The sequence below is a fragment of the Rutilus rutilus genome, assembly GCF_951802725.1.
Source record: "Rutilus rutilus genome assembly, chromosome: 4".
NCBI lineage: Eukaryota > Metazoa > Chordata > Actinopteri > Cypriniformes > Leuciscidae > Rutilus > Rutilus rutilus.
The window spans coordinates 11,068,636-11,083,024 of NC_140212.1; the positions used below are offsets into that span (position 1 = coordinate 11,068,636).

Consider the following 14,389-nt stretch of genomic DNA (forward strand, 5'->3'; position numbering starts at 1 on the left):
ATTCTCACTTTATTTTTATGGAAGTCTGTTTTGGCCTCAGAATAATATATATATATATATATATATATATATATATATATATATATATGTATGTTTTTTTTGTTTGTTTTTTTTTTTTAATTTTGAAAATGTAAGAAATACTTTTTAGTCACAATTGTTGACAGTATTATGTTAAATTAAGTAGAATTTGTGAGAAATGATGTAGGCCTATATAGGTACAGTTATGAGAAATAAAGTCACAATTGACATAATGTTGCAGTTGCGGTAAATAAAGTCACAATTACTTTTCTCATTAGAATAAACAGACTTTCCTAGTTTCCCTAAATATGGAGACATGAAAAATTTTATTTAGCGTTTTTTCTTTCTTATCATACACCAACATGTTGTTTTCAGTATGCATTTCAAGTTTTTTTTAACCATTTAAAAAGATTAAGATAATCCAATATTCATAGTTAGAAGGAAAATTGCATATTTATCTGGCTTATGCATCTGTGTCCATGAAATCAGTGTGAAGGCATGTCAGTGCTGCTCCACAATGCGATGCACTGCACTTTATTTATAACACTGTCCACACGACAAACGTTAATTTAAATGCAGGGCACTTCATGGTTTAATAAAACCACCTTGTATAATGTGAATCAAGAATAATTTTGCATGTGTGCTCCGAGTGTCTGTTGCTGCCAGAGGCTTGAGATTCACAGACGTGCACATGGAAATGACATTTCTGCCTGCTCAAGCCTGACTGGATACAAATAAGGTCAAATATGGCTCTAATATGCTGCTCTGTTGTGGACAATCGCTTTTGTCATTTTGTCAGCTAGAGGCCAGATAGGCTAGCTGACTGTTTCAAATTGTTTTTTTGTATATACAAACCTATATGGAGGTGTTTATTTTGATAGCGCTTATGCTGTGACCTTAATGTGTTTGTCTGTTTAGCACACATAACTCATTTTTCTAGGAAGCATTGTCATTTTATTGAATTATCTGGCAGGTAGCAGTGTGAATGTGTGATCCTGCAATAATGGGGTTCTGCTGCGTGAATCATATTATTCAGGACCTCCACACTGTCACAGTGTGGAGTCAAGGTATGTTTATTGTCAGTTGTCAGCCTTCATAGAGAAATCTCTTCTTGGGAGTTTCGCTGCAGGACTGAGCTAAAACATTACAAATGCAATGACATTTTCAGAATTAGGGTACTTAGAGTTTATTTCATGATGTATAGGAATGTATAAGATCTGTTTTGCGCCTGGTCAGTTTGAAATCAGGTGGGAATATGGTGAATTGGATTTCCGAAAGTACATCTGTATGTGTAGGTAAATTTATAGTGTTTTCTTTTCTGAAATACATCCTTGGGATGTTTCTTGTTGAATGTTAAAAAAAAAATTTTTGTGTATTTGAATGTATGTAAATCAACAGTATAAAATAATTTATATTATATTATTTTATTGTATTATGTTATCATGTATACTGACAGAGACAAGGTTCAAATATAAACTTTAGTGGTGATTTTTATTTTATTAATACAATTATTTTATTCATTTGTTATATATGGGACATCAGTAAAAACATTAGTGGTCATTACAAACACTTATTTGACCACTGAATAATTTCTACTATCGGCTGAATAAAAAACAAGAAATTCGAATCAAGAATGTCACTTTGGATGCTCAGTGAACAGGGATATGTTCAAATTCTTCTCTCGGCTGACATCTTTTCTTGACTTTGCTACTGTTCAGTCTGCAGCCCACGGGGCGAGCGTGTCCGGTGTGATTCACGAGCCTCAGGGAGTTACTATGAGGAGATTTCTCAATCAGCTGAGTTACTGGCTTAAGGGGAAATCTGTTCCCTCTAGTGTGCCTAATAATAGCCATCAAACAGGCCTTTCCTGACCCTCTCCTCTCTCATCCATCAGATGTATAGCTCCTCACAGAGTAAAATACGGCCCCGTAGTTCCCCATCCCTCCCGCTCTCTTTTTTTATTACCACCAGCTTGTCGTGTTTTCTTTCAAAGAATACGTACTAAGAATACGTTTCTCATTAGCTTTCTCTCGGCCGACTCTCCCTCTGTGTCTGCTTCTTTGCTTTGGTTTGTTCTTTCCGTGCTCGCTCATTGTATGTTGCACAAGATTAGTTTCTCTCCGGAGTGCCGGCTTAATGTCTGGTGGGTCGGGGTCGCTGTGGTTGCCCCGCCGTCGCTGGGCCCTCGTTGCTGCGGTGGGTTTCCATGGAGATGATGTTGTGTGATCGGCGTGGCTTGTAAGGGAGCTTGAAAAAGAGACTTGAGTTATGTGGCCGCTCTGAGATAAGAGCTGATTCCTGCCATCATTGTTCATTGCATGTTTCATAAAGGGTTAGCTAGATTACAGAACAAATAAAGATCAGTGTGGTAATGAGCACTTTGTGTGGAAAATATTGCTAATGCATGCTGACCTTATCAGAGAGGGCTGAATGCCGTTTTATTGACTGTTTCACTGAGAACTATGGACTTAATATAAACAGGCAGATCAATAAAATGGAAGGCACATAAGTCATCAGCGGGTAAAATGAATTGAGAGAGCTTTCATAAACCATTCACCCGAATAAGCGGTTAAAACGGAAGACATCTGGCTTGAAAAAGTGTTAAAATAATTGTAATGTTGTGGCCAAAAATGTATAAATAGCCATTGCGAAATCTCTATACTATTTTGTGTTAATTAATATAAAAATAAATTAAATAGAAATAAGAAATAATTAATATGATTATTTTGTGTGGGGGTGTGTATATATATACACATGTATATATATGAAAAATCTTTATTTCTTCCCAAATCAGTTTAATGATGCTAGTTGCTCAGAAATGATTGTAGCCTATCTTTAAAATGAAATGTTGCACCACTGCTTTTGTTGCATATGGATGATTCCAATAGATTTTACGACTGTGAGTGGAACCCTACTGCCGTCCCATCTCTCTCTTGGCATGTGGCCTTTGCTCAAACCACATCATTAACATAAAAATCAAATAACACTGTCTTATTGCGCTGTGTGGATCCCCCCTCTCCAGGGGGCATCATGCCAACAGTTCTAGTTCACTTGCTCCATCTCTCTTTTGTTTCTCTGTCTCTCTCATAATGCCAATGCAATGCTTTCTATTTCAGATAAACTTTCTGGTCATCAAGGAATCCAGATTTTTTTTTGTACACAACTGTTTTAAACTTTGATAATATTAATAATAAAAAATGTCCTGAGAAGCAAATCAGCATATTAGAATGATTTCTGAAGATTCATGTGACACTGAAGACTTTGGTGCTGAAAACTCACCTTTGCCATATATATATATATATATATTTTTTTTTATCCAAAATACAGTAAAATCAGTAATATATGATATATATATATTTTTACATTTTAATGTAAAATATAAAATGTATTATAAATAAAATATATGGCCCTACACAAGATCAAGTGGATTATGAACTTAAAAAGCTAAAAAAGAAAAGCAGATCTTTTGTTTCTTTTCTAGTCCTGTTGGGAGTCTGGTGGGAATTATGTCCGTGTATTGTCCGCTAGTGTGGATAACTGTGTCCTCAGAGCTGAAGTGGAAATGACAGAGTTCAGTGGCGACTCGTCTCTGTGTTGAAAGCCCAGCTGGTGTGTGCTAAATCTGCTGTGTGAAAAGGCCTCTCCATGCCCTTTTGTGCAGCTCTCTAGCACTCAGTCTATTCGGCCGTGTGTGTGTGTGTGTGTGTGAGGGACCCCAGTCTGACTGATGTTAACACTCAGACAGGGTAAATTAAAGCTGAGAGCTGGGGAAAGTAATCAGAGCTTTTCTCTCTGTTCATATTTATTCTAGACTGTATCTACATGTCCTCACTCATATGATACTCTAAAAGCCACAGTATGGCAACATGGACCCTTCATTATTGGATAGGATAGCTTACTTTGAGGTTACTGCGATATAATTGTTAATGGTAGAAAAAATATACAACACAGAGAGGTACAGGTATGTATTATCTGGTATTTGTCACTTCAGTTTACATTTTTTAAACCCTTTCAGGGCCATTGATTTTTAAAAAATACATTAATTCAGTTTAAAATAAACTTTTTTCTGTATTGTATGCAGTTATCGAATTGAATGAACTTGAATTGAATTGCCTGCACAGACACGCACTCACTTGTGACTGCATATCAGTTGATTTGAGTTGCTACGTTGCTTGGCAACCACTATCAGCCTACAGTTAGTCTAATAAACTATATTCCTTGCTGGCAGAATTGTTTATTATAATTATTATTATAATATATTTTTTTAAATCTTATTACTGTGGTTGCTTTTCATCATTACTGCGATTTACTCTTATTGATGATATGTTATCTGTAGGCATTGTTAATTTTATTTTCAGAAAATCTTCATTTGCTAACCCCAGAATATGATGTCTATTTTATTTTTTTGTTACAAAGTAGATATTGTTCTGAAACTGGCTTGAAGAATATGGTCCAAAGAGATATTTGACCATCGCAGCAAGGCTTACTGCTACTAATTTAATTAGTACAATCAATTCCTGATGGGTAAAATAAAGCCCCTCCATACAATTTTGCTCTTTCTCTTCTGTTGCTTGAAAATATGTCAAATTACGGAGAAGTATGGGTTGCGAATGAGAATCATGTTGACTAAATGTAAACCGATGCTCTGAACCTTTAAAATGACCATTATATGTGTCATTATGTCAACATTGAAGACTGTTTCATGTGCTCAGAGGGCTGTAAAATCATGTCTAGCTATATTAGGATGAATGTCTTGGTTGCCATTGAGCTCTGCATTTGTAATGTGACTTTTATGGTAGACAATAAAGTCTAAATGTGCTTATCTTATCCCAGTATTGAGACTGGTTTCCTGTTAGTTCAGAAAAGCTGATCTGAAATCAGTGCTGAATCTTTCCCCACAGGCTCCACAGTCAGTGATCGAGGCTTTTGTTGGTTAAGTGTTGAAGCTCTGCACAGCTTTTGTATTTGACAGTCATTTCACACCATTAGGGGTTAATTGGGATCTTCAGCACATCTGCGATTATGTTCCTTTTAAAGGAAACGTTCAAGCAAACACTTGACAGAACAAACAGAGCTGCCAAATGAGCCTGATGTGTATTGAGACCTCTTTGAATGTACATATATCACTTTACCTGCACTATATATCTTTTTCTCCATATCTTTCTGTCTCTGCCTCTCTTTTTCCCCCCTTTCCATCCCTCAGTCCCTACGGATGCTTTCGGTTTGCTCCAGGAAATGCTTTAACCCCCTTTGTACGGTGACAAAGGGGTGTGTTAATCTCACCGAGTTAGGAGGCAGGCACATGGGGGTGGATGCCAGGGAGAGTCGAGCAGCCATGTGTGTGTGTGTGTGAGGCAGATGTCAGAGCGTTCACCGGCCACACACATGCTACACGAGCCACAGAGAATGGTTAGAGAGATACACACTTGATACACACCGTTACCAGGAAAGGACTGCTGTTGACTCGCTGCAGTATCAAGGTCTGGCTGTTAAAAATGTTTTTTTGTTTTTTTTACCCAGAATAACCCTTTTTTAGTTTGTTGTTTGGTTTGTTCTCAGTGATTTGATTGTGTGTTTTTATAGTTTTCATTAGGGTATTTTCTCACACCCTGTGGGTCAAAGTTATACCTTCAGGGTGAGCTATTTCCTTTCACCTCTTTGAGTCAGGTTCTGTGACTATAGTCATTAGAACAAACAGCATTTTGTCCATTGCACAGTACACACCTGGTATCACCTTTCCTGTGGAAACCAGTCAGATTTGTCTGTGTGTGCTGCTGATTTGTTTATTCTGAAGTCATTGTGTGTGCTGATGTCAGTAGGTGTACAACTAAAAGCAAGGTTTTATGGCAGCATGTATGTTTATGATGGGAGGCACCTGTCTGTGGTATGTTTAATATAGTAATGATAGATAGATAGATAGATAGATAGATAGATAGATAGATAGATAGATAGATAGATAGATAGATAGATAGATAGATAGATAGATAGATATTTAACTATCAGTATACAAAATATTTAAATGTTTGATGAATGGATGTATAAATGTTTGAACAAGTGGATCAATTGATGAAAAAAGGGATGGTTAAATTGGTGGATGGATGGATGGATGGATGGATGGAAGAAAAAAGAAATGGATGGATGGATGGATGGAGGAAAAATATAAATGGATGGATGAAAAAAGTAACAGATGGATGGATGGATAAATCAAGAATTGGATATTTATGGATGGTAGATGGATAAATGAAAGAATAGATGTATGGATGAAAAAAGGAATGGATGATTGATAAATGGTTATATTGGGATAATGGGAATTTGGGAAATGGATAAATTGAAGGGTGGATAAAAAGAAATGGATGTTTGAATAAAGAAATAGATGGATGGATGAAAAAGAAAAGATGATAGATAGATAGATAGATAGATAGATAGATAGATAGATAGATCTAGGTTTTTGATAATGCAGATAATGATGATACATTTTTATATCTGTCTCTCAACATTAGATATTGTATTCTCTCAGAACCCCTTCCATCTCTCTCTCTCTCTCTCTCTCTCTCTCTCTCTCTCTCTCTCTCTCTCTCTCTCTCTCTCTCTCTCTCTCTCTCTCTATCTTTCTCTATCGTGCCGGCATGCGGCCCGTCTCCATGACAACACCTCAGGTCAGCTCTGAGAGGTGGGAGGTAGTTAGTGTGAATTTTTTGTTGTTGTTTTATTGCCTGTTTCTCTCTCTCTCTCTCTCTCTCTCTCTCTCTCTCTCTCTCTCTCAGTCTCCCTCTTTCTGGTCTCTGTGAGACAGCAGCTGTGTGTGACAGCTTCAGAGGCTGGAGGTTTCCTCAGTTTGCTTTAAATTGGAGAAAACAATGCAGTAAAGCGACGCAGCTCTCCCTCACAGCGTCTTTGTGGTCCGTCTCCCATCAAAAGATGGAGGGGGGAAGCTGTGTCAGCGGCCGTGTTTCTGGTAATGTGGAATGAATGCGTGCGTCTCGAGGGAGAACTCTAATGTATGCACGACTATGAACCAGCACGTGTGATGTAGAGGTGCTAAGGGGGGTGTCGATGAAAGCAGGTCTCTCTGTCAGTCTTTCTGCTGATCTACAGCTTTGTGTTTGCACAGAAGCAATAATGTTTAGAAATCCCAGTGGGGCATGAAATAACACATTTTGTGTGTGTTTTTTTTATTCACTTTTTGGTGCATCTGTGATCCAGCAAGTCTTTTGTCCTTTAGTCTTAATGTCCCTCAGTCGTTTGACACGTTCCTCAGTCATTTGCTTTGTCATATCAGAGTTCTTTTTGTTTTGTTTTTTACAGTGTCCACACCATTCTGAGCTGTTGTCGTCTGGTCGGAACGAGAGGATCCACTCTTTCATACAGTCTAAACGGGTAAGATGTGGCTCACTGGATTAAATTTTTCACTGACTTTTTGATGTACTGTTTGTAATTCAGTGGCTGCTTCCAGACAGAGAGGAACAGAGTAGAGACATGAAAAGAAAAAAGATGAAAAAGAATGATTAAGAATTGATATATTTGGATTCATGACATGTATCCTTCCTCTCTTCACCAACTAAAAACTGTTACTGAAAGCAAAAGAAATTAGCATATTTTGACCGATTACACTGCTGTGTGCTGACAGATTTTTACCATGTTGAAAGCTGTGAAATGTCTGATCTCTCTCATACTCTGTTGTTTGTGCAGTTGGGTTCTTGATCTTTGGCCATTTTTTTATTCTACACTAAAACAGATTTTTGTAAATAAATTATTTAAAGGGATAGTTCACCCAAAAATGAACATCATGTTGATCCACAAAATGAGAAGTTATAAAGAATGTGTTGGCCACAGTTTTCCCTCAATAACAAGAATGGGCAGTGGTTCTTTAAAAACTTCAAAAGGACCCAAAATAATCATATATATGTATCATAAAAGTGAACTTCTGAGTTCATACTGTATGATAACTTGAACCACTGTAACTAAATCATTAGGTAATCTGAACTAAGGAACAAATCATTCTTGAACAAATCATTCAGACGAGCATTTGAACTGGATCAGTTGATTGAAAAGATCTGAAAATAACTATTTGTTTATGAATCAGGCATCACTTCTTGCCAAACTAGCATGGATGCCAAGTCAACATAAATTTCGATCTGTTCCTCTGTTTTAACACAGTCACAGATTACTTTTAATCATATTGTTATGGTGTTTATGGGTCATTTTGTATCAGTGCCAGTTCGTTGTAATCTGCATTCCACAGAAGAAAGTAAATCAAATGGATTCAGTTTGGGGCAACATTTCTTTGTGTGTGTGTGTGTGTGTGTGTGTGTGTGTGTGTGTGTGTGTGTGTGTGTGTGTGTGTGTGTGAACTATTTTCAACTTTATTTTTTAGGGATCTGAAACCAAAATAATAAATACATTCAGATGCAAGGTAGTAGCTAAAAGTGTGAAGTACACAAAAACACATAGTACACATTGTAGGGAAAAACTTGAAAGTGCTGATCTATTAATGTGCTGAAGCTGCATATGCTGCTCTGTCATCCAAAGTGTTCGATTTGGCCTCTGAGGGCACAAACCTGGCTGTCAGCAGTGTTAGGCAACAATGTGAGACACTTCCGCCAAAAAAGCCAATGGATCAGTTAAGCCTTATATAATCTAATCTGATTAAATTCAGTGAAACATGATGAATCTGTAGAATAAATAATGACAAATCTGTAGATCAAATATGAACACATCTTTACCTCAGTGTAAATTGCAAACTTTTACATGCCATATTTTGATTGAGTTCTGTTGAAATTATCCAGAATCCTTCATATTCCTGCCATGACTAATGTTTTAAAAACACACACTGCTTGACTTCTTGCTAGGAATGCAGTTGATAGTGGTTCAAAGGAGTTGCATGCGATTGGTTGAATACATGGAGCATTTTACATGCTCCAGACCCTGAAACTATGATTAAAACTGTGTTTTTTTCTTGAAATGAATGAACTTGAACGTGATCTTTCCCTAATGATGATCCCTGCTGTGCTTAGACATTACTGGGAGCGTCTGGCCCCGTTAGAGTGGATATACAGACGTGTTCTCTAGAGCTCAGCTGTGTTTTGTAGAAAAGAGCAGATAGAAATAGACAGTGATCTTGTGCCATGTGCATGAGCATGATGCTGCTGGGCAGTTGTTTTTGTGACGTATAATGCTGTCGACATTTTTTTTGTTTGTTTGTTTGTGTGGACTGAGACATATTTTATGATATATTTGCATGGTGATTCTTCAATCTGACTCACCAAAAATGAAAATTCTGTCATTTACGCACCCTCAAGTCTTGTGAAACCTGAATGACTTACAGTACTTTCTTCATTGGATCACAAAAGCAGAATGTGCATGCTGCTCTTTTCCATTAAAGTGAATGGTGACCATGGCTAGCAAGTCAGATTTTCAGTAAATAACTACCTAAAGGAGGATAGTGCATTAGCATGGTTTAAATCATACTTATCTGACCGTTATCAGTTTGTAGCAGTAAATGAAGAGATGTCTTATCGATCAAAAGTACCACAAGGCTCAGTACAAGGACCGTTGCTGTTCACTCTGTACACGCTACCCTTGGGAGATATCATTAGGAAGCATGGCATTAGTTTTCACTGTAATGCTGATGATACTCAGCTCTATATTTCTTCACGCCCTTGACGAAACTTACCAATTCACAAAATTAACGGAATGCATAGCTGATTAAAAAAAACTTGATGACTAGTAATTTCTTACTTCTTAATTCTGAAAAAACAGAGATTTTAATTATTGGACAAAAAACGTCCTCATGTAATAACCTCCTACTGTCTAACACTTGATGGCTGCTCTGTCAAGTCTTCGTCGTCGGTTAGGAACCTGTGTGTTTGATACCAATCTTTCATTTGAAAGTCACGTAAAAGTCTGTAAAAGTTTTTCCATTTTAAAAATATATCTAAATTACGTCATATGCCCTCAATGACAAATGCAGAACAATTAGTTTATGCGTTCATGTCATCAAGGCTAGATTAGTGGTAATAACTAATGATCTTTGCAATGGAAGTGAATAAATCAATCAAAACTAACTTTAGCTGGACAATAACTTTATTCTAGAGCTGCTGTAAAGCCAAAACAATCTGTAATGTTACTGTAATTTCCTATTATCACTGTAAAGCTGCTTTGAAACAATCTATATTGTTAAAAGCACTATATAAATGAAGGTGACTTGACTTGACTTAAGCATCATAAAAGGAGTCAATTTGACTTGTGCAGAATATTCCATGTATTTTATATATATATATATATATATATAAAGGATTAGATGACATGACAAGTATTACATCATAGCACATCATAGCACATTTTGAACTGTGTAATGGCAGTGATATCGGCACATACTGTAAAAGCTCCTGTTCACCCACATACAGCATGTGGACAGATGACCACAGTTTATCTGAGCGCCGAACAGATGGAACAGAGAGAGCAGTGTGCCAACCCATCCTTTCCTCCTGTATTCTCTAAAATAAACTGTGAAAAGAGATATCATAGAACATAGCGTAGAAATAGAATAGTGAATGAATGAATGAAATAAAGGATGAATTTTAATAATAAATGTATTATTCAAAAATAAAGTATAGAATTGGTTCTATATTGGTAACATATTTTTTTAATTCATACTTAAAACAAATGAATTAATAACGACTTGTCCTTTCCTCCTGTATTCTGAAATAGAATAGTAAATATATATAATAGTTACTATTATACATACGAACATACTGACCATTTTCTTTCTCAACTTTTCACTGATGACATAACAGAGAGGATTCTTGCAGAGACGGGTATTTTGACATATTTTTGTGTGTATGTGTCCGTTCAAGTGCAAGTAAACGCGATCCGTTGCACCCCTAATTATGAAGACACTTATCATCATGAATGCTATCTTACCAGAGATGTAGAAAAATCCTACTCTAGTAAGTAAACGTGTCCCTGTCCCCAAAAATGTTGGTGCTCCTCAAAAGCGCTTCCCTACGCGTTTTATGCTGCGCATTGTTTATTTTTACCACGTATGCGTACCAGTTATGTGCATCACTGGGTGTGATGTATTTTAAACAAAGACAGAAAATACACTATTTTGGTAACTTATTTTTAAAGTATATTCATTTTATAAAATTAAGTTCTAAATATGAACCACCATAGCAACAATAATTCACATTCAGACCATGCTGGAACTATAGAAATGCTTCTTTCACCGCTTTTGACCTCTGTCATCTGTCTAGAGTCATCATGTCTGGTCATTGAGATGCCCCTCACACTCATTGTGTTTTTCCAGAATACAAATAAGTCTGGTTTACAGTATTGTGGCCTCTCTTAGAAGAGGTCTTTTATGAAATGCTCGACCCACCATCTCAGTGTTTCATCACTGATGGAAAGATAGAATAGATTTTATACAAGAGAACAGCACTGAGGCAGATTATATAGTCTGATCAACAGATTGTGGGACATTTGAGATCTCCTTTACAATCAGTCTTGAATAAAACATAACGTCCCCCTGTTACACATGTGCTCAGGGAAAAGCACTGCAGAAATGAAGTCAGTAGACTGAAGTTATGACTAACAGCGTTCAGGAACCATTGAGTCATTTCTGGACATTCCCGGCTGCTTATTAAATTATGCTTTGTAGTAGTTTCTGAAGGACTGACAAAGAAGTACTCTGTCTTCAGTATATTTTAGTCTGACAATCTTTTTAACATTATAGAGAAATTTTTTTTTTTCTTTTTTTTGCAACCTAGGCGGGTAATTTAACCCTAGTTAGGTAATTTTAGACGTTGTGTGCTCCACATTATCCTCAGCTTTGTGATAACAATGCAAGTGATTTGTGTTTACCTGTAGGAGAAACTTGAAAAACAGGCCCTCACAGGAAGCATTTATTACTCTGGAGTCTAGACTATATTTCCCACATAAAATCCTGTGATTTTGATTGAAGTGGCCCTTGGTAGTAGATGTGGTTTTGTAAATGCATTGTGAATCCTAATATTCTGAATCCAAAATCTGTTATCAGCAATTTTAAATATTTTACTCTGAGTGAAATTGCTTCAAAATGTGAGAACTGCTTACATGTTATGCAAAATGATTAATATGACTTACTTTTTTATTTCTTTTACTCTGTAACACATCACAAGTATGAGTTAAAAGCAATGTGAAACCCATGCACCATTACATCTGAGATCTACATAGATTTTCCCAATTGTTATTTTAGAGTGTGTTCTTTTATATTTGAAGTGAATAGTTCTGCTCGGAGTGGTTCGGGTCACACTGTATTTTCAGCCTAACTGAACTATAAACAGCATAAAGCAACAAAGCAGTTCGTGAGTTGCCAGACAGGAGCTTGCTGACAATCAGCAACTTCCCAAAGCTCAGGAGAGAAAGAAAGCTCTATCGTTCTGCTGACACTGCAAGAACAAGTGACCCTTTAGCTGTGGATAACTTCACACCACCACTGTTAAATGAAGTTAGCTCATTTATTTAGATAGTAACGCTATGCTAAACCCTGGCAGTGAACTACTAAAACAATGCTGCGCTGTGGTTTAGCATTGTATTGCTTCCGAAACCGTCATTTGTTGGTTTTTGAACATAGCAACAAGATAATGGCAGACAAACTGCCAACGGAACAGTTCAATAAAAGTTAAATGTTTGTGAGCTTATGGCCTACTGTGCGGCTGATGGCTAATTATGACTTTTAAAAGACAAATTTGTTTGTTGTGTCATACAGTGTTAACATCTGAAATGAAATGCATGCTGTGAAACCAGCTCAGTTTGTTCAGACAATCAATTTTCTTGACTCATTGATTCCTCTTCGTCTGTGCTCTTGCAAATAAGTCAAAGCAATGTTTTCCATAAACTGTTTGAGTAAACAGGGATTTGATTGGCCCGGAGGTACTTTATGAATTAAAATGCAAAACAAAACAGCATTATTGTCTAGAGAACACACATGAGCTGGTAAACAAACGTTAACCCTTTGAAAACGGCAAAAGATTTTAGTTTTTCTAAACTGTTTTATCTAATTCCCTCTTTAAGGGCTTCAGACTTTGGTGTGAAAAGAGACATTTAATCATGTCCCCTCTCGTTTGGCCTGAAGGCATCCTGTGCTAAAGTAAAGAGCGGTTCATTCTTTTCAGTCTCCAATGACAGAGGAGAGCTGTTGAGAGGGCTTCTCTCAGTAGTGTCCTCTCCTTGGATTTACATTAAAAAGATGGATGGGTTTGGCTGCGTTTTGTGTGTCTTATAATAGGCATGTGTGTGTAATAAGTGTGTTGCCGTGGACACGGAGTGATCGTTAAATTAGCAGCCCGGTTCGGTCTCTTGACTCAGGTCTTCTTCAGAATGAAGGAGCTGTTGAGAAGAACTTGTACTATCAGAGGAAATAAGTTTCCCATGTACTCTTTCTGAGAGTGCATTCTCCGGATGGCTGTGAACTATAAAAAGAGAGAGCTTACAAATACAGTACTTAACCTTGCCAATTAAATTGCTTTTAAAAGGGTGATTTGAAAAAACATTATGTTTTTCCTGAGGTCAACTTGATATGATAGTTGAGGTTTCTGTTTTGAGTTCTGAAAAGTTTTAAAGAGGTACTTCACCACTGGCAAAATGGGCTTTCAAAAAACTTGGCTGCCTATGCAGTAGAAAGTCAAAAACATTTAGGAAATTCTGTGCTACCTGACTAAAAAAAAAAAAAAAAGGCTGTAGGAAAACTTCAACACCCATAATGCACTAGGCATGTTGCCATCCATGGCCACCCCCACCAGTTTGCTATGGATACACTTGACCAGAGTCAAATACTGCCTTGCTTTAGTAGGAAATACTTCTTAAAGGGGTCATATGGTATGTGCACTTTTACAAGTTGATTGTACTGAAATGTGTGTTGGCAGTGCCTGTACACAACCATCATAAAATGATAAAAATCCATCCAGTGGTTTCCATTCCATTCCAATCCATTGACAGCAGCGCTTCAACACAGACCCGCCCTTGCTCGTGAGCGAGCTGTCATCATAGTCCGCGCGGTCATTGTTGATACGCTGGAGCAGAATGGCATCTAAGCGATTGTGATGTTCTGTTCTTGGGTGTAATAAGGAACACAGCAGTCATTTTGATGTTCCTAAATCCAAACCGCTGAAGACGCAGTGGCTGAGTTTTGTTTTCGAAGGGAATATTCCCCACGATCAACGTCAATGCTTTCATGTTCGCGCGAATCATTTCACACACCAGACTGCTTTAAAAACGAGGGTCAGTAAAGCTGGTTTTGCTAAGAAGCTGCTCCTGAAAAAAGGATCGGTACCAACTATTCGTGTTCCTGCTGCACCTCCAGAAGAAGAAGTGAGTGTAACGTTTTATTAAC

At 37.2% G+C, this 14,389-nt stretch overlaps 1 protein-coding gene across 20 annotated transcripts in view; it reads left to right on the top strand.

Moving 5' to 3' along the window:
- The window catches only part of nrcama (neuronal cell adhesion molecule a), a 50,271-nt gene that overhangs the window by 9,965 nt on the left and 25,917 nt on the right, over positions 1 to 14,389 (top strand). For 19 of the 20 annotated variants that reach the window (XM_084406279.1, XM_084406296.1, XM_084406298.1 and 16 more), the window contains exon 2: positions 7,324 to 7,395. The gene's annotated coding sequence lies outside the window, so the exon portion shown is untranslated. Of the gene's footprint in view, positions 1 to 5,305; positions 5,499 to 7,323; positions 7,396 to 14,389 lie in introns of those variants that run through there. The other variant, XM_084406290.1, reaches the window with a different exon arrangement.